Source organism: Canis lupus, chromosome 16 (assembly GCF_011100685.1).
Source record: "Canis lupus familiaris isolate Mischka breed German Shepherd chromosome 16, alternate assembly UU_Cfam_GSD_1.0, whole genome shotgun sequence".
NCBI lineage: Eukaryota > Metazoa > Chordata > Mammalia > Carnivora > Canidae > Canis > Canis lupus.
The window spans coordinates 20585563-20606023 of record NC_049237.1 but is presented as its reverse complement, the minus strand read 5'-3'; positions in this window follow the sequence as shown (position 1 = coordinate 20606023).

Sequence of the window (20461 nt, the reverse complement as noted above, 5' to 3'; positions counted from 1 at the left end):
ATCCGGAGGCCAGGGCCAGGCCGGCTCTCGAGAGCCGCGGAGCCCCGTCCCGCCCCCCAGGACCCAGCCGGCAGGGGCCTCCAGGGGCGGTGGGAACCTGGAGGGCTCCGTCCAGAAGCGTCCCCCATGTGCCCCAGGCGCCGGCAGCCTCCCCATCACACCAACAGCCCCTCAGTCCTCACATTTTATCAAGCCGGGGCACAAAGTGGTGCCCCATGGACCCCCAGCTCTGCCACCACAGAGGACACACAGGCGAGGGGCCCCAGAACCCCCTGGACCCCCTGGAAGCACCCCCACACCTCCCGGAAGGGCCCCCCCAAGCCTCCCATGGAGCCCTCACCCCAAGGCCCTCACACCCCCCAGCACCCCCTCCCACGCCACCCTGGATGCCACTGACTTCCATGAATAGAAAAGGTGGAGCCTTGCTTTTGAAATAATGGGTTCGGGGTTCATTTTGTCTTTAGAAAGCCTCCTTCCGGCAGCCTTCCAATCTTGGGCCTCCTCTGCTAAGCTGCCCCCCCAGCCCCACCCCCCCCCACCCTGTGCCCCAGGAAGAGCACTGTCTGAGCCTCCAGCCTCCACCCCATGAAGCACGCACCCACGAGCAGTTTAGGCCGGGCTTCCGGGTGCCACTCTGCCCACACTCACCTGGCCTATCCTGTCTGCTGTTCTGAATTCCGCTGTAGCACATGCAGTGACACACAGGAACACATGGGAACATGCAGTGACACACAAGAACACACGGTGACACATGGGAACACACGGTGACACATGGTGACACGCGAGAACATGCAGTGACACACGGCACCACCTTTTCCTGCTTTCATGCCAAAGTAATGAGATGACACCTCGTCCGCTGTGGCCGGAGCAGGCCATGTGTCAGTCACCGTGAAGACTTCCAAAGACGCAGCTCTTCGGCAGCCAGGCCACACGAGGTGGAGCCGCACTCACCTCCCCGGACATAGACGCGAGCCGGTGGCCAGAGCAGCTCGTGGTAGGGCTGCATTCATCTTCCAGGTAAATGAAGAGCTTGCTGGTCTGCCCTGGGGCGGGGGGAACTTGGCCTCTGCACAGCGCCCCCACCCCCCGCCCCGCCAAGCCCTCCGTGTCCCTTCACGGCCCACGTGGTGCAGACAGCGAGAGCGAAGCTGACAACGTGCTTTACAGACCCTTCATGCTACATCTGGGGACCCACTGCCCAGTTCTGAGCTGCACTGAATCTGGATCAGCGGGAGCACGGGCAAGCTGCCAAGAACGAGAAGGAAAAGGCAATGTCCTTAGGGTCCGCCTCCCGCCCCCAACACCCTCCCGGGGCGGGGTCCACCTGCCGAGCCTTCTTGAAAGTAGATTGCGTGAGAGATTATCCCCTCCTTCAGACTCATACTGACGGTCCTTCCAATCCTGCTGGAAAAATCATCTCATCTCTGAAAACCCAGCGCTTTCTTCTTTGTCTGAAATGGGTACTTTCTCCTCAAGTCCCATGGAGACATCACCTGTGGTGACAATTGAGAGTGAAGACCACTCTTACATTTCTGCAGGGTCCACGTGGGCCCCACAGAGCTCACCCAGCTTTAAAGACACCCAGACAAACAAGCATAGCCCAAAGGTGGTCCTGAACACGGGCATGCAACAAGCTACGGGGTTTTGAAACACAAGGATGCGACTCTGCTTCTCTGCCCTGGACGTCTGCATGAAAATCCCTCTGGTTTGTGGGGCTGGAGCAACGGTGGCCTTGAAGGGTTGGTCAGGGACACCTTCACACAAGCGCTGGGGAGAAGCCCTCACTGTCACACGGCCACTAGCATCACTAAAGCTAATGCAGTGCTTTTCCACTCCTATCAATAAAACAGTATAGCAGAAACCCAAAGATATCAGCTTTAAAAAAATTTTTATTTATTTGGGATAAAGAGAAAGAGAGAAGTATGAGGTGGGGGTAGAAGGAGGGGGAGAAGCAGACCCCCACTGAGCAGGGAGGCCCATGTGGGACTCAATCCCAGGACCCCGAAGTCGTGACTTGAGCCAAAAGTAGGTGCCCAACTGACTGAGCCACCCAGGCGCTGCAAAGATTATTTGCTTTTTAAGTAATTGTACATTTCTAGTTATCACGCTCTGTGCTCCCTTAAAAAAGACCAAAAAACCCTGAAACACAGGCAGGAACCTAATTCCTAACCAGCCATCGTGCACGTCACCATGGTGAAGAAAGTTTGGACACGCTGACTCCACGATGAAAGGTATGAGTATGAGCACCGGCAGATTGGGCCGCGGCCGCTCAGGAAACACGAACCACGTCGCCTGAATGCTCTCAGCCGTCCCCACGGCCTCTTTCTAGCCATGGGACAAGAAGCAGGAAACCACAGGAGGCGTTCTGGAGGCACAACTGCTGCCCAGCCATGACCAGCAGCCCACGTGGACTCTGGGTCCCCACCGGGTCACGTCAGTAGGCTTTTTGTGACCATGACGTAGAGCTGGGTCAGCACCTCGGGAGCCCCCGTCAAGCGTGGAACCCTCCCAGAGAGGGCGGCCCCAAGTGCCAGCCTTCCAGAGAAGCTCTCCAAGGACTTCCATGTCCCCACTACATGCCTGTCTGAGCTCGTGCACACACACGCACATGCACACACACCGCACACATGCACACTCATGCATGCACACATGCATTCACACACACACACTGCATGCACACACATACCATGCACACTCACACACGTACACGCGCATATGAACACATGCATACACCGCATGCACACATGCACACTTGCACACATGTATGTGCAGAAGTGCACACAAGCGTGTACTTCTCTATCAGCTGGCTTTGTCACACACAGAGAGTATTGCTGCCCCAGGCATGAGGGGGACAAGCGGGGCATGTGTCCCCCGACTCACTCCACTGTGACACCTCTGAAGAGCAGGACCTCCATGTCAGGTGAGACGGAACGCCCGCTGTGTGTAGGGTTCCACCTTCATGTGTAATGAACTTGCACACATGGGAAATACGCCAACTAGTTGGCAGGGGATGCGACTGTCCCCATGCATTTCCCACAGTGCTCCCTGGCTGGCGAGGTGACCCACAGTTCTTACAACTGCTCAACTTCCCTGCTTCCCAGCTTTTCTGAAACAAGCATCTGCACTATCGTGGAAGTGCCATTAGCAAGAGCTGGAGTGTCGGACCTTCACCTTCCATCAGAAAGTTCTAGACATGAGCACCCAGGACAGAAGCCAACAGAAGCTTGCAGAGGAGCTGGGAACCTGGCACATGGTCCACCATCCTAGTGGCAGGTGCCTCACGGGCGGGGCTGACCCCACAGGCCTTGCTCCGTGGTCTCAAGTCGTATGTTCTGAAGAGAAGCCCGTTGGAGAGAAAGAGGCTGGACACGGCTGCCCGTCTGCACCTCCTCCCAGAACCGGGGGAGCGGGGGGTGTCTGGCCTCAAGGCCTCACCCTTGCAGGAGGGCCGCCTACGGTGGGGGCCTCATGCACATGCACGGTTGGCACTAAAGGAAGTGATCTTGCTGGCCCTGTTCCTGCAGGTGACCAGGTCACCACTGATCCAAATGCAGATTTTTCTTCCTCCCCAGGCCCAGGGCAGGCCATGCATCCCAGAGCCAGCCTCCCTCCCCTTCTTCCCTGTCCTCCCCTTCCTCTCCATCCTCCCCATTCTCCTGCTCTAATTCTTCCCCATGCCCTTTCCTAGAGCACCGGGGCCTGCCCCTAGGAGACTGCCTGCTGTGCGCCCCACCAAGGGCCACCCCCGCCTCAGCCCCAGGGACCTTTTCCAAACACAGACGCTAGGACTCAGAAAGTGTCTCAGACGGGGGTGTTCTGCTCTGACCTCTAGTTCTTGCTGCCAGCCAGGGGGATGCTGGGAAAATGACCCTTGCCCCCAGGCTCGGCAGGAGCCCAGGGTCAGGAGAGGTCAGGAAGAAGAGCCCTGAGCCTTTGAGCCTGCACCTTCCCCATGAGGCTCAGGAGTGCCATCGAGTGGATCTGAGTCCTGTCGCCTGCCCCTGAAAGCACACAACAAACGACAGGGCCCAGCTCACATGCAACAAGATGAGTCTCAACTTCCTGACCCAGAAATCAGAAAGGAAAGTGGAGAAATTAAATTAAACAAATCGGCACAGAATCAGGGGCACCCACTGGAGAGGCGTAATCAAGACTCTGAGCCACAGATCAGGAAGGTTTTGATTAAGGAACAAATTGCCAAAGTATGTTTAAGGAGCTTCTGGGCTCCTCCCTCCCCCAAGTGCTGCGATTTTCCTCCCAGCGGCTCCCAGCACCAAGCAAACGAGGGGTGACACAGGATGAGCAAAACCCAGGGGGCAGCCACCTCCATCCCTCACCCTGGAAACACAAAACCCCCCACGAGCCCAGGGACTCAGGTTCCAGGGGGACAGCTGCCCGCAGGGGGCATGTTGGAGCCTCCCAGTCGCACCCCCCTTTCTGGCAGGTTGTGCCAGGAGCATCTTCAGGGTCAGGGACAATTTACCACCAAGTCCATGTCCCACTCATCCTAACCATCGGGGACATGCGCCAGGCATGAACAGGACATCTCTGGTGCAGACCTGTACAGACAAAGGCATGGATAGGAGACAGAGGGCCTTGCCGGGACTGCGGCTTCTGGACCGCGGTGGGGCCGGGTGAGCTGGCCCAAGGACAGAACCAGGGACACTGGGGGACACAGAGGGTGGGCCGAGCCACCTGTGCGATTCCTTCCACCTTGAGCTACAGGAGGAAGACCCAGCAGACACCTGAGCCTCAGGGCTCAGGCACGGTCTCCACATACGGAATTCCTGCCCTGTGGCGGCTCCATGCCCGGCACTGAAGCACATGGTGGGCACAGGCCACTGCCCTCAAAGAGCCAAACCCACCTGCGGCGAGGCTTCCCCAGCAAGGGTGGCGCTGGCCTGCTGGGCAGAGGGAGGGGCATCCCAAGCACATGAGGTGGGGGTGACACGGCACAAGACCAGAGGGGCACGGACGCCAGAGCATGGGAGGTGTGGGGAGCATGTCCATGGTGGGGATTGGGTCTGTAGGGGGAGCATGTCCTTGGGGGGAGCACGTCCTCAAGGGGAGCACAACCTTGGGGGAACATGTCCTGGGGGGAGCACATCCTTGGGGGGAGCCTATCCTCAAGGGGAGTACATTATAGGGGGCACACCATAGGGGAGAGCATTCCCATAGGGGGAGCACTTCCATATGCAGGAGGGCCAAGACCCTGAGAGGCACGGGGTTAGCTGTTACTGCACAGCCGGAGGGGCCATGAAGTCCTGGGGGGGCATGAGAGGATATATTTGACCCCATGGACCAGGATCAGGAGGCTGGGCATGGAGAGCTGCCTGATGCCCAGATGGGGCATGACAGGAGCTCGCAGCTCAGAGCCCCTCTCCTGGACTGAGGACAGTCAGACAGCTGGCCCAGGACAGGCTGGCCCAGGTGTGGGGTTGTGGCCCACCACCCGCCCACTCCCCCCAGCTCTTCACTCACCGTCTTGGGTCCATTGGTGCTCACCCAGCGCCCTGTCCCCATCCCGGGCTATAAATACCGCAGGGGCAGCCCAGGTGGCTCAGGGGTTTGGCACCTGCCTTCAGCCCAGGGCGTGATCCTGAAGACCCCAGATCGAGTCCCATATCAGGCTCCTTGCATGGAGCCTGCTTCTCCCTCTGCCTGTGTCTCTGCCTTTCTCTCTCTCTGTATCTCTCATGAATAAATAAATAAAATATTTTTTTTTTTTTAAAAAGAAAGAAATACTGCAGGCCCGTGGCGGAGCTCCAGCCTGGCCTCCGAGGTCAGTGACTGCAACATGACTTAAGGACTGGCTGACACCACAGCCAGACGGTCATATCTGACCGGTTCAAACCTTTCCAGAAAAAAAACAAAAATGTATGTATTCAGTAAACCAGATGCCATGATACCACAAGCGAGGGAACAGTAATTTAACTTCCATGGAGATGGCCTGTCCCTTGCGACGGACGCTCTAGGCTTCAGGGTCTGCTGGATGGGACGCCGGGCCCAGCCCCTCACAGTGACAGAGCTTACCCGCCACTGGGTGTATCCCAAAGCCAACATGTAAGGCCCGGGCACCCAGCATGGAGGGTCAACGAACCACCATCCTCACCTGCAGCCCAGACAAGGGGACAGGGTGTGTGGGCGCAGGTGCACAGCCACAGTCGGGTCTGCTGTCCCCCAGGGTCCCTGCTCCTGCCCCTGCTCTGTAGCCGCCAGGGCCCCACCCACCTGGATTCCTCAGGAGAACCTGGCAGGTAAAGGCCCAGCCTGCCCAGAGAGCGAGCTTCATGGTGCCAGGGACCCCCGTAGGGTCGGTGCAGGGCCCTACAGGGGGCGGGGGGATCTGCCTTCTTTTCCACCTTTGTGTGGAAAACATCTGATGATGTTCCATTATTGAACACAATCAGCTTTTAAAAAGAAAATTTTGGAGTCCCTGGGTGGCGCAGTGGTTTAGCGCCGCCTTCAGCCCAGGGCCTGATCCTGGAGACCCGGGATCCAGTCCCACGTCGGGCTCCCTGCCTGGAGCCTGCTTCTCCCTCTGCCTGTGCCTCTGCCTCTCTCTCTCTGTCTCTCCTCATGAATAAATAAATAAATATTTTTTTAAAAAAGAAAATTTTAAATAATTAAAAATATTCAAATCTCTCCTTCCATCCACTCTGGGTTTCAGGGCTCACACAGCAGGAGCTCAAGTGGGGACAAGGCCTGAGGTGGTTCTTCCCCTGGGACGACACCTGCCCCGGCCCCCAGGCCTCAGCTCCACTGGCTCAGACCGGCCCGCGCTGGTCAGACAGCACAGCCAGGGCTCACAGGCCCACCAACCCCTGAGGTCCCTCACTGGGGTCTGAAGGCTGGAAGCGGGGCCAGGGTGGGGGGCACCCCTGAGGCCGCTATCCTGGCTCCAGGATGGTGGCCTTCCCCCTGTGTGCCCTGGTGTCTCTCTCCTCAGAGGGACAGTGAACCTGTGGAGGACCCACACTGGGACCCCAATAACCTTAATCACATCCCATACATCGGTATGGGGGGGTCAGGGCCCCAACCCATGAATCGGGGGACACAGTTCAGCCCATAACCCCCACTGCGCAGGCTGAGTTCGGCTTCACCTGTACAGTTGCTCACCTGGATCTCTAGGCCCCACTTCTTCCCCACAGACCCACCCTGGGGCTCCGACAGCTTCACTGACCACCCATCCCCTGCATCTGGAATTCTGAATGGCCCCCAGGATTCCCCATAAGAGAAGGAGGCTGGCAGGGGCACTCTGGGGGAAGAGAGGATACAGGCAGAGGCGCCCCACAGGAAGGGGGACACTGGCTGACAGGAACATGGGACTCCGGGGACCTCTTGGCCCAGGAGATGCTGTGCCCACAGCTTGGCTAGTTTTACTGACACTGGCCTTTGCTGCTGAGCAGAGGTGACATCCCTATGGCCTGCAGCCTTCTAGGACCATCCACGTGCCTGAGCTAAGAGACACGTGAAAGCTTCCAGGATATTCTGAACCACTAAATCCAGGGAGGGGAGTGAGCTGCACCCTGGTTCTAGAACCATCACGGCCTTGCATCATCTATAACACAGGGCTCCAACGTTTCAGCCTATTCAATCCTGTTCACCCCTCCCATGTTCCATCCTATTGGCACCTGTCTCCTGGCGGCACCTCTTACACCTGCAGGCTCCATGCCACCAGTCCAGCCTCCCAGGGACATTCACGCTGCTTCTCCACCACCCAAATCCCAGGTGCCCCTCACCTCTGGCACTCCCAAGAGCTTCCGACTGTGGATGGTTTGCTCTGCCCACCTATGGATCAACAGCCTCGCTCTGGGACCCTGGCTCCTGGAGGGGGGGTTGGCAGACAGGACCTCAGAGAGCTCCGTAATGCCCCCTTACAGAGGTGTGGCCACAGCACCGAGTGAGGGGGCTGTCACCACAGGTCCTGCCCTGATGCAGGCTCGCCCGCACTCCTGGGGCCCAGAGGGCAGGACCGAGGTCTCGCTGCACCCACCCGTGGCTCCCGTGGCTGCGCACGCAACTAGCCACCCTCCCAAACCCACTGAGGCACAAAGCCTCAGGGCCTGAAGTCATGACCCCCAATCACCCCAATCACCGAAGTGTTGAGCGTGAACTTGCGGGCATCCGGGTGGGAAGTGCAGCCAGCTGTTCATTTAGACGCTGGTAAGTTCACACTTAGGCCCTGCTCCCTGGGTCCTGGGTAAAGGACAATAAAAGGGGGCGCCTGCCTCCGAGGGAACACGTGTGCGCACCCCTGAGCAACTGGACGGACCAGCACAAAGCAGCGTGTAGGGAAATGCGAAGTTCAGGCTTGTGCCAGGAAGGACAACCGCGGGATGATCACCGCACCCATGGGCAGGCGGGAGGCGGCGCCCGCAAGCTGCCCCCGACTCACGCCCCTGGGATTTGTTCCCGCTGATCCCCCACCCGCGCTGGGGCAGGACGGCTCCGGGCCCCCTCCCTGCTCCAGGCAGGCTCCCACTTCCCATCGGAGCCAGGGCCCCAGCCCCAAGTAGGGGCTGTCGCCGCGGCTTTGGATGACATTTGGCAACGAACTGCTGCACAAACACCCCCTCTGGGGTGCCCTGCCTTGGAGAGGAGCTCCCGTCTCCACCAAGCGCCACCTCCTAGGACCTCGGTGGCAGCATGTCTGCTGTAGCCCAACCCTGGGGAATCCCGTGGAGATGGAGCAGCATCCCAGGGACGTCACCCCACCCCTGGAACCTAGGGACACAGCAGGCTCTGGGCAGGAGGTGCGTCACCAGTGTGAGCAGGGGTCCCGACCACTGGGGGCTGGATCCCATCAGATCCCATCGCAGAGCCCGTGGAAGCCTAGGATGGTCCACGCTGGGCTGGCAGAGACGTGGCAGGAGAGGCCAGGGGAAGTGAGGCCACCACTGCCAGAGGGGCTGCCGAGAAAGCTCGGTCCACCCGCGAGGTTGGGACCCCGGCCGTCAGCCCTGGGACCTGCAGACCCCACAGGGCTGGAAGCGGCAGGTGAGCCCAGCAGCGCGGGCGGATCCCACAGAAGGTGAACAGAGGACGCCGGATGAGAGGCCCACACCATCCACAATGCCCCGAAAGAACAAACGCGCACAAAGCTCGCACGTGCTGTGGTGGGAGCGGCAGTCACAGCAGCTGCGGCGTCTGCTCCGGCCCTGGGGCCGGCACGTGTACTGCCTGGTGTGTGTGCTGTACGTCCATAAGGAATTCTCTAGAAGACGTGGGCCAGGGGCTCCCCCAAGGTCTGCATCCCCCGCCCATCACTGCCACCAGGGCGCACAGCTCGCCCAAGCCTGGTTCTCCCCACGCCGTGGGCTCCCGGAGGCCGCAGCCACTGGGTGGGCCGCTCCCCGGCCCTCAGCCCACTCTTGTCCCCATTACGACAGTAGCAGATGCCAGGGGTGCGCAGGGCCTCCACCATCCCCACAACACAGAGAGAAACGTGGAAAAAAGGAAGGAAGCAAGCGAACCACTGGGTGAATCCCTACAGGATGGAATCCCTGAAGGTCAAGTTATTCCCAGACGGGAAAACAGTGCTCTGGGACACCTGGGTGGCTCAGCAGTTGAGCACCTGCCTTTGGCCCAGGCCATGATCCTGGGGTCCCAGGATCGAGTCCCACATTGGGCTCCCTGCATGGAGCCTGCTTCTCCCTCTGCCTGTGACTGCCTCTCTCTCTGTGTGTCTCTCATGAATAAATAAATAAAATCTAAAAGAAAAAAAAAAAACATAAGTTAAGGGGTGTCTGCCTGGGGGGCTCGGTTGGGTGGCCAACTCTCAATTTTGGCTCAGGTCATGACCCCGGGGTCCTGGGGTAGAGCCCAACATTGGGCACCCTGCTCAGTGGGTTGTCTGCTTTTTGCTCTGCCCCTCCTCCAGGCGTACTCTCTCTCTCTCTTTAAAAATAAATAAACAAAAATAAACAAACAAACAAATAAACAAACAAACAAACAAACAAACAGGGGATCCCTGGGTGGCTCAGTGGTTTAGCACCTGCCTTTGGCTCAGGGTGTGATCCTGGAGTCCCAGGATCGAGTCCCACTCTGGGCTCCCTCCATGGACCCTGCTCCTTCCTCTGCCTGCGTCTCTGCCTCTGTGTGTGTGTGTGTGTGTGTGTGTGTGTCTTTCATGAATAAATAAATAAAATCTTTTTTAAAATAAATAAATAAATAAACAAATAAATATCTTTTTTAAAAAGAATGTAAGTTACAACCAAAGAAGAAAATCACACTGTTCCACTTCCCTACAACATCTACAGCAGCCTAAGTCCGTGACCTCTCAAACAGGCACATCCCCCGTTGCCTAACACGTTGTGCCTGCATCATGCTGACAGTCGACATGAGGCCAAGGGTTAGGTTCTGGAGACCTGAGCAGTGCTGGAGGCAGGTGTTCCCTCCCATGGCCATCTGCGCACCCCTGACAGGACCCTGCAGCCTCAGGAGACACTCTCTGTTGTCCTGTCACCGACACCATGGAGCAGCCACCAGGGCGACCCAGCCGAGTGCGCAGCGAGGAGTGTATAGCCCCGAGACGGCCACACTGCCTGCCCACCTGGCCCCACTCAGCCCCAGTCTGCGGAGTGTGGCCTGGACTCTGATGCACAGTCCCATGCCCTTGGCCGCACTTTTTCCAGGGCATGGGCTCCGCAGGAGACAGGAAGCCTCGCGACAGTGTGAGCAGCCAGGGAAGAGCTGTGACAGCACCACCCATACTGCACAGTGAGCAGAGTCACGAAGGAAAGGACACTGGCTTCCCCCAGGGATACGTGCCAGCTGGAGCAGAGCCTCTGGAGATGAGCCCTGAGCACTGATCACCAATCACTGAGCATTGAGCCTGAGCACTGAGCCTGAGCACTGAGCACTGAGCCCTGAGTGCTGAGCCCTGAGTGCTGAGCCCTAAGAACTGGGAACTGAGCCCTGAGCACTGAGCCCTGCACCCTACACCCTGAGCCCTGAGCACTGAGCCCTGCACCCAGAGCCTGAGTCCTGCACCCGGAGCCCTGCACCCTGAGCCCTGCCCCTATGGCTGTCAGGGGCTCACCCCACATGCTGCATCCCTTCAGGACACCAGAGAGAGAGGCCCAGTGTGGTGTTGCAGCCCCAGGCTGGTGCCACGTGGCCACCACAACTCAGAAATGTCCTGCGCAGCCTGGAGGCCCTTGGAGGCTCAGGGGGTGGGGGGGACGGTGGCAGCCTTCCCCACGTCCTGGTGTCTGGTGGTGGTGGTGGCAACCCTTGGGTGCAGCGTATGGCACCAGCCTGTGCCTCTGTCGTCCTGGGGGAGCTGGGGCCACCCTGCTGTGACCTCTGCGGCTCTGTCACTCTTATTCCATCTAAGGCCACATTCAAATTCTTGGGGTGACCCGATCTTCCTGGAGGACAAGATGTGCCCCACCACCACCAGGAGACCAGAAACAATCCCACTCCCAGGACACACAGCAGAGGCCCCGGGCATTGAAGGCCCGCTCTGACCTGGGCCTCGTGAGAGGAGGTCTACCCGTCAGACCACTTCCGGCCCTGAAGACCCTGAACATCTCATCGTCACCGGCTGCACTCCCCACTCAGGGCGTGGCCGGTTATGCTGCTGTAAGATGCTCACGAACCTCACACACCTGGTGGCAGGCCAGGCAGGGGCCCGGGGCCCTTGGCTCTGCTCGCTGCCCCGTCTGGTGGCCTCCAAGCTCCCAGGCCCTCTCCCACAGAGCTCAGACTGGCCCTGCCTGATTCCATTCCTCCTCCAGGGCCTGGGCCTAGCTCATCATACCCCTCCGGAGGCAACAGCTTTGGAGAGTAGCACACTGGAGAGTATAGGTCAGCCTGGATGCCACGTGTGTGTGTGAGATGCTCGGACTGTGGCTCTGGCATGCACTGGGGCTCACAGGACACGAGCATCCAGGGGGTTGTGGGAGCTGCATCCCCAAGTACATGCCCTGGACAGCAGCTCCTGAGAGCCTCCCCAGGAACCAGGAGGCCTGGCGAGGGACCCATCCGACCGTTTCACGAAGGGAATTCCCTCCTGAGACCTCCAGTGGGGGCACCTGGGGGGCTCAGTCAGGGAGGCATCTGTTTTGGGCTCAGGTCATGACCTCGGGGTTCTGGGATCAAGTTGGGATCGGGCTCCCTGCTCAGTGGGTAACCTCCTCCCTCTCCCTCTGCTGCTCCCCTCCTTATGCTCTCTCACTCTCTCAAATAAATAAAATCTTTTTTTAAATTAAAAAATAATAATTTCTAAAACCATGAAACATCCAGCAGCATCCAGGGTGCGCCTTCTTCCCCAACGGCCACCAGACTGCGGGAGATCTACGGCCGTGATGACCTGTCGTGGCCCCAAGTTTCCTAACCCTGCTCCCTTTGTGCAGATGAACTGCTGGGCTTCAGGCTGATGCCTGAGGGCAGGGAGGCCGTACACCAGCCACACAGACTCAACGGTGTCCGTGTGACAGCGCCCTGGGCTCTACAGTTCCCCCAGGAAAGTCTGTACTGTTCCACCGGGAGCAGGAACTCCTCCCTCGTCATGAGGATGGTTTCTGGACATTGGCATCATCTGCACAGCCCCGGAAGGGCCCTGTCACCAGCAGAGGGGCAAGAGGTGTCTGGCGCCATCACCAGGCTCCTGCACACGACCAGGCCTGAGCCCCCGAGCGCGCGCACCCCGCAGGCTGGCGTGTTAGCACCAGCGCTCGATGACTCCAAATTGGCAGACTCTGCTATAGACCCATGGGTCTCATACGTCCTGCACCAACTCCTTCCACCCTGAAAAAGGAGTGTTTTCACCTAAGACGACTGGACAAAAGGAGGGGGGCAAGCACACATGCCCTGCATACACGCCGTCCCGGGCATGCTCGCCACAGTTCGTTGCTTGCAGACATCAGCGCATCGAGACGGAAACTGCGTCATCGGAATCGAATGCAGAGAGAAGAGACGAGATTCTCAGTCTGGGGACATTTCTGAAATCACTGGTCACCCTTTCCCCGCGCATCTCTGCAGATGGTGTGTGATGGATGAGGAGCCCTCTGCTGCTGCCGCCACTGCCGTGTCACTGCCCTGGCTGCCCAGGCTGCGTCATGCCCGCGTGGCTGCTCAATTTGAGGAAGATTCCTGCATTTTAAAATCAGATTTCAATATCTTGCACGTGATCGTAGTGAGTTCTTAGTAAATGGCTTTTAAATTTCAAAGAACGGGGCAGACCTGGTGACCTAGTGGTTTAGCGCCGCCTGCAGCCCAGGGCCTGATCCTGGAGAGCCTGGATCGAGTCCCATGTCAGGCTCCCTGCATGGGGCCTGCTTCTCCCTCTGCCTGTGTCTCTGCCTCTCTCTCTCTCTGTTTCTCATGAATAAATAAATAAAATCTTTAAAGTAAAATAAAATTCAAAGAACGATGAGCAGGCGTTAAATACGCACACATGCCTGTCACAAGACTCTTAATCGACTGCTGCAAAAATTTTTTTTAAAAATTAAAAAAAAATCGACTGCTGCGTCAGCCTGTGACAAAACCCTTGACCTCTGATTCCGTGATGTCCTGTGGCAGCCATAATGCATCACTATTCACATCAGATTTAAAACTTTTAGAGTGGGGCAGCCCCGTTGGCCCAGCGGTTTGGTGCCGCCTGCAGCCCAGGGTGTGATCCTGGAGACCCGGGATCGAGTCCCTTGTTGGGCTCCCTGCATGAAGCCTGCTTCTCCCTCTGCCTGTGTCTCTGCCTCTCTCTCTCTCTGTGTCTGTCATGAATAAATAAAATCTTTTAAAAATAAATAAATAAAACTTTTAGAGTGTTAACCTGTGTCCCTAAAAGCAGTGATAAATTCTATATTTCAGAGCATGACCATCTCATTCAAGGGATCTTAGACTCTGAAATGCTTCCATGCTAATGACTACCATTTACTTTCTGCAGTTTCATCTAAGATCTGACATTTGAGATGTTCTCTGATTCCAACTCTTCCTAACCCAGCTGCGATAAATATAACCGGTGCAGAGATTGCAGGGTCACTTCCGGCAGATTTGATCTGTAGCACTGTCCGGGGGAGAGGCCCACGCGAGGAATTCTACATTCACCCAGTGATCAGCACGGGGCCAGCCCTGTTGCCCTCATCTGACAGCAGACGGTAGCTCAAACACCTGTAAACTGTGGGGACGCTGTGCAAACACTGACACTCCCTAAATCCATAGGCAGCCTCCAGATCCGGAATAACATCGGTTGTCCAGCTCTAAGGAGATATATTTAGCTGGCAAATCTGATGCATGCTGACATGTCCCTGGACACTCAGTACTTACAGGTTTGTCAGTGCAACTAAAAATGTAAAGAAAGCATATTTAAGAGCCCATAAAAGATTAATTTCTTTCCAGACCACGCTTTCATTTTTTTTAGGATTTTATTTATTTATTCTGAGACACACAGAGAGAGGCAGGGACACAGGCAGAGGGAGAAGCAGGCTCCCTGCGGGGAGCCCGATGCAGGACTTGATCCCAGGACCCCGGCATCACGCTCTGGGCTGAAGGCAAGTGCTCCACCAATGAGCCCCCTGGGCATCCTAGACCATGTTTCTATTTCCTGGCTCCTACTCTGGATGGCGAGGTGCACTGCGACTACGATGGCCTCTCTATCCCGAACCCATTGAGAACACAAACGCCGACGGGGGGAGCACAGTGCAGAGTGTGCACATGGCCCAGGGCTGCCCTCACCCAAACGAAGCCTGCCTTTTGTGACGCTGGAAGCCCAGGCGTTACTCCCATACCTATTCCTACTTTCAATTTCAACAGTTTTAGGTAAAATGCCTTCAGTTAATACAGCTGAAACCAATAATAAGAGGTATATGTTCTCCTGGCCTGGTGGGCGACCACGGACAGTTTTCTCGGGTGTCAGGTCCTGTCTCTGCTTAGATGGGGATCCTGTTCTGAGAGCGAGAGGCCCCGGCAGGTGCATGAGAGTGGGCATTCCACGTCCTCTACAAGTGTGGGGTGGGGGAAGCCAAGCAGCTCTCCCCTGAGTGTGACCAGGACAGGGCAGCTTGGGTCTTGACCTCGGTTTCTTTCCCCTTATTTATGTCTTCCATCGGCGTCAGGTTTTGCTTCAGTTTCAATGACGATTTGGCAGGAAGTGAAGGACGGTAGAGGACACGTGGAGCGTCTCTGATGTCCCGCAGCGTCGGCGTGCCCAAATGAGGACAGACACAAGCAGACTTCCACTGTTACTAGGATATTACTAATCGTAAAGCCCGGGTTGTGAACCAACCCCATTTCACACCAGGGGTTTCTGAACAACTCCTGGATGGGTCTTGTCAAGCACAAGGATGGAAGGGCCCCTGCATCTGCTCTGGGGCGCGGGCAGGGCTCTGCTCCCCACTGGGGAGATTTGACATCTCCTCCCTACCACCACTTAGCAAGGGGCAGGCGCACAGCTCTGGGGGCGCTGGAAATATTAACAATAGATTTTATTTTTCCCCATTAGCCCAGGAAGCCACACGAATTACCATTTGTCAGATGTCACTGGAGTGAAAACTGAAAATATTATTGGCATGTGGGCGTAGGGGAAAAAAATCTCAAACTTTTGGTACAGCCTAATTTTATTTTCTCAAACTGTGTTCTTGTGAGTCCTTTGATGCGTTATTTATATGGTTATGAGACTAGATGGTAAATGTCCAACAAAAATAACTCCCCACTCTCTAATCAAACCAATTATTTTACTTTACCTAGGGGACCGCACACGGGCTCAGGCCCCCACCCCCTCCAGCCCATTTTAGTCTTGATTAATTGGAACATGAAAGGTTGAGACTAATCTACTCTGCTGCGTGTGTGCATGCGTGTGTGCAGGTGTATGTGCATGCATGTGAGCATGCGTGCACGCATGTGCACACACACACCGGTCAGGGTGGTGGTGGCAGCTACCCAGTCCCAGTTTCTTTTATGGAGGCGCCCTCCTGTGGCCACAGGAAACATTGCACCACAAAACCGGGAGTCACAACACACCTGCAGGCTGACCTCCCTTGTGAGCACCTTCGTGAGCACCTTCGGTAAAGAGGAATTCCAACACTGAGCTACAGAAATACAGGGAAGTTTCTCCGAAAATACCCGACTTGGGGTTTTAAACGTTAGGATGTTCAAGTATAAGCCAGGGAACCCATGTTTTAAGAGGAAGTTCTGAGAGCAGGGTCCGCATGCCATCTGGTCGGCCCTGAACACATCACCAGGCACCAAGTGCTCATAATGCTGACGCCCGTCCCCCTGAGGTCCCTAAAGCAGGTCTGGAGCACTGAGGTCTGAGGTCCAGGCCTGCTGAGACTCCCCCTTCCCACCTCTTTTGGCCCCGGTGGCGCCAGGCACCTCAGGGCTCATGGCTGCGTGACCCCAGGCTTGGCCTCAGTCTCCGCATGGCCTCCTCCTATCCGTATCTGTGTCTCATGTCTTCCTCTCCTCACCTTAGGACACCCATCACTGGATTTAAGGCCACCTTAATCCTCGTGATCTCAAGATCCTTGGCTGAACGTGCCTGCAAAGACCCAGGTTTCACACAAGGTGACCCTCACAGGTCCCAGGGTAGGAAGGGGATGTACGTTTCTGGGGCCACCATCAACCCCTGCAGGTGACATGGGATCTCGGGGAGGGGCTGGGCAAGCAGGCAGCTGGGGCAGAAGGGGGGCGGGAGGAGGGCACCTCTGTGGCCCAACTGGTCCTCTGCCCAGGGAGCTATTGATTCCTCCCTCCAACCACTCTGCTGTCAGGGCCTTTCTCTGCAGAGCAGACCCTCCTCACTGCCTCTATCAAGACCCCAGGCCCTGTTCAGGGCCCACCTGAGGTGGGCAATATGGGACTCGCCTGAAGCAGGGAGAGCAGCCTGCCTTGTGTAGGTCAAGGTCTGTCTTCACAAGGTGACAAGCAAGGGGCTGTCCCCACTCTAACAGGCCGATGACTCTGGGCTGGTTCCTCACTGGCTGCTCCCCAGGTCATGGTCCTGAGGGATGAGGGACAGGAAGGAAGGACTCGGGACTCCCAGAGCCAAATGTGACAGGAGAGCCTCTCAGTGACAGTCAATCATCAGGCCGAAAGATCTGCTGAGTGACAGGTGACCACTGTTCACCACAGATGCGATCCTCAGGTTAGGCCCGTTCTCCACTGCTCACTCAGTTGAGCCCCTGGGCCTGGCAGGAAAGCAGCAGCCCGCCGTCCTCTCCTTGGAACAGTCTGCGCCTAGGCCAGGCTGGCTCTGCTGGGCTCCAGCCACACCACGTGCTGTATTCAGCACCCACTCCAAGCTCTAGCTGTTGCTGGAGGCTGCCCCAACCTGGCCCACACTCCTGCCAGCTTCACCTCCTCCTGTTTCACCCAAACCCCTCCCCTTCTGCGGGTTTACCTCTCTACCTCCAGCCTGCACCCCAAGCCTTGGCTTAGGCTTCCCCTTGCCTGCACACAGGTCTGGCTGCCTCTGCCCTCCAAAACCCACCTGTGAAGCTCCTCAATAACCCCACCAGCATGAGCTCCTCTGAATTCCTTCTGTACTGTCTGAGCCCATGGCCAGAGCACAACAAGGGTAGGGCTGGAGGTGACTTATCCTGCCTGTGGACATCACCTCTTGTCCCCTCTGCAGGGTGGGGCTGCAACACATACAGTTGTGTTTGACACATGTTGGACACACAGTGTACATTAGACAATGGATGGACAATGGGTGGGTGGATGGATGGATGGATGGATGGAAGGATGGTTAGGTAGATGGATGGGTAGATGAACAGATGGATGAGTGAGTGGATGGGTGGATATATGGATGGATGGATGGATGGATGAGTAGCTAGGTCAGTGGGTAGGTAGATGGATGGATGGACAATGGGTGTGTATATGGATGGGTAGATGAATTGGTGGATGGGTGATGGATGAGTGCATGGATGGATGGATATGGATGGGTGGGTGGATGAGTGGATGGATGAGTATGGATTGGTGGATGGATGGATGTGTGGGTGGGTGGGTAGATAAGTAGATGGATGGTTGGGTAGATAGCTGGACAGATGGATGGGTAGATGAATGGATGGGTGGATGGACAGATAGGTGGATGGGTGGATGGGTAGATGGGTGCGTAAATGGATGGATAGATGGATGGATGGATGGATGGATGGATGGATGGAAGGAAGGACAGAAGGGTAGATGGATAGATGGATGGGTGAATGAATGAGCATACAGGTGGGTTGGTGGGTGGTAGTCGGTTGGATGAATAGATAAATGGGTGGACAATGGGTGGGTGTATGGATAGTAGATGGATTGGTGGTTGGATGATAGATGAGATGAACTGATGGATGGATGCATCAATGGACGGAGGGTGGATGGATGGGTAGGTGGATGTGTGGGTGGGTGGATGAGTGGATGAATGGATAGTGGATGGGTGGATAGGTGGATGGGTAGACGAATGGGTATGTATTGGTGGATGGATGAGTGTGTGGGTAGGTGGATAAGTGGATGGATGGATGGGTACATGGATGAGTGGATAAATGCATAGGTGGATGGATAGATGGATGAACAGGTAGATGAATGGATAGATGGATGGATAATGGATAAGCGGATAGAGGGAGGGTTAGAGGGAGGGAGGGCAGGCAGGCGGGCTCCATGGATGGGTACATGGGTGGATGGGTGGACTGACCCACTGTTGGTGGCCTCTCCTCCACTAGACCAATGACAGTGGGGCTCTGGAAAGAGCTAGTGGCAGAAGCTGGCCCAGGAAGAGAGAAGGGTGAGCTGGTTTCCAGCCTTTGTTAGTCATCCAGAAATCAGGCCTGCAGTTCCTCGGGCCTACAGCTACCCTGGGAAACGAGAATGTGAGGGCAGCTATGTTGCTTTTTCATTTTACTTGTATCACCCCTGAGTTTTTCCCAAAGGCTTTTAACATCTCTGGTCCCTGAGAGCAAACTGATATCCCTTTCATGGCTCAGCCCACACTCTGTTGTCACCACTGGGGCCCTCCATGCCCTCCTATGGGATGGGGTGCGCAAAGGCCAGAGCTTTCGCTGAGCCTCTCAGGCCCACCAGGCCAGCCCGGCACACACAGCTACCCCAAGTCCTGGGTAACCCTCATTAAGTACACACACTCCTGACGATCACCGGTATCCACACCCCTCTGGACAGATTAGGTAGCCTAGATTCAGAGTGTCTGGGACTGACTTCACTGGATGCAACACAAGAAAGATCTTAAAGTCTGCACATTCATTGGGGGGTTGGAAAGAGGAAGTAGTTGGTTGTCACGCCGTCCCCAGCAGGGGGGGTGGGGGGGGTGCACACAGCACCAAGTGGTTCCTCAGAGACCTGGGAAGGAAAGACGGGTTTATTAGGCTTTTCTGTACAAAGTGCACTTCATGGACCCAGAGTGGATCCAGGAAAATTCATCTTTACAGGATCCCAAGCAAGAAAGCAGAGGGAGAGACACTGGACGCACACGGGGAGAGATTGCAGCGTGCGGGTTGCTCTGCAGGAGCAGAACGGCCGGCTCTCATCAGGCCCAGCTCTGTGGACTCCAGGAAACCAACATGACATCCTGGAGTCTGGGCTCTCCTCTGTAAAAGGACAGGAGAAGCAGAGCGTCCTCCATGCCCCCATGCCATACACCTCCCTAAGAAACATGGTATCGCAGCCCACACGACTGCCCCAGGAGGGGCAGGCTCTGCCCTCTACCCACTGGGCCCGGGCCTGCTGCCCTGGGATCAGGAGGGACACAGGACACAGCCAGGTGGCAGGCAGCCCCAGGGGTAGGCAGGGGGATGTACGGTCCTCCCCAAACCAGGCCCTTGGCCAGGAAAAAGCCCAGGATCTCTGGAAGCCCCACCCCATCCTCCTAGAGCCAGATGACTGACTGCTGCCCCGTATATCACACTCATTTCTCAGGAACGGGAAGATTCATCATCCTGTGTCATCCAGGGTCACCCCGTGTCACTGCGTAATGGCTAGTCAGTCAGAGAAACAATAATTTTCATGCCATAAAAACTGAATTCTGTTTGTTCGCTAAGAATGAATGGTGCTGACCAAGCAAAACCTATAAAAACCCCTGAGTCAAAAGGTGAAGGGTTAACGCCAGCTGCTGCCAGGCTGTGGTTGGCGTGCCTGTAGACAGCCCAGGGTGCAGCAGGCCAGGCAGGGCCGGGTGGAGAGCCACCGCAGAGAAGGCAGCATAGTGGCTCCAGTGACACGGCCCATCCCTCCTAATGTGGCCACAGTCCAGTATCCAGGAAGGGGGCCCCCTGCTGCTTCGGCGTTCCCCAGAGGAACAGTCCGTGCAGGTCTGGGACACATCATGGCTACGGGATTACTTCCTAACTGGTGACAAGATGCTGGGGCCACTTGCCGCCTGGAGCTGGTGCTGAGATTTCTCCAAGGAGCCATGGGTCAGAGGCACAGACACACCTGTTGAGGCATGCCCAGAGCCCACCCAAGCCCACACCGGCACCAGGCACCCACCTCAGCGCCCATGCCATGCCAAGGCTCTGTCCTCGCG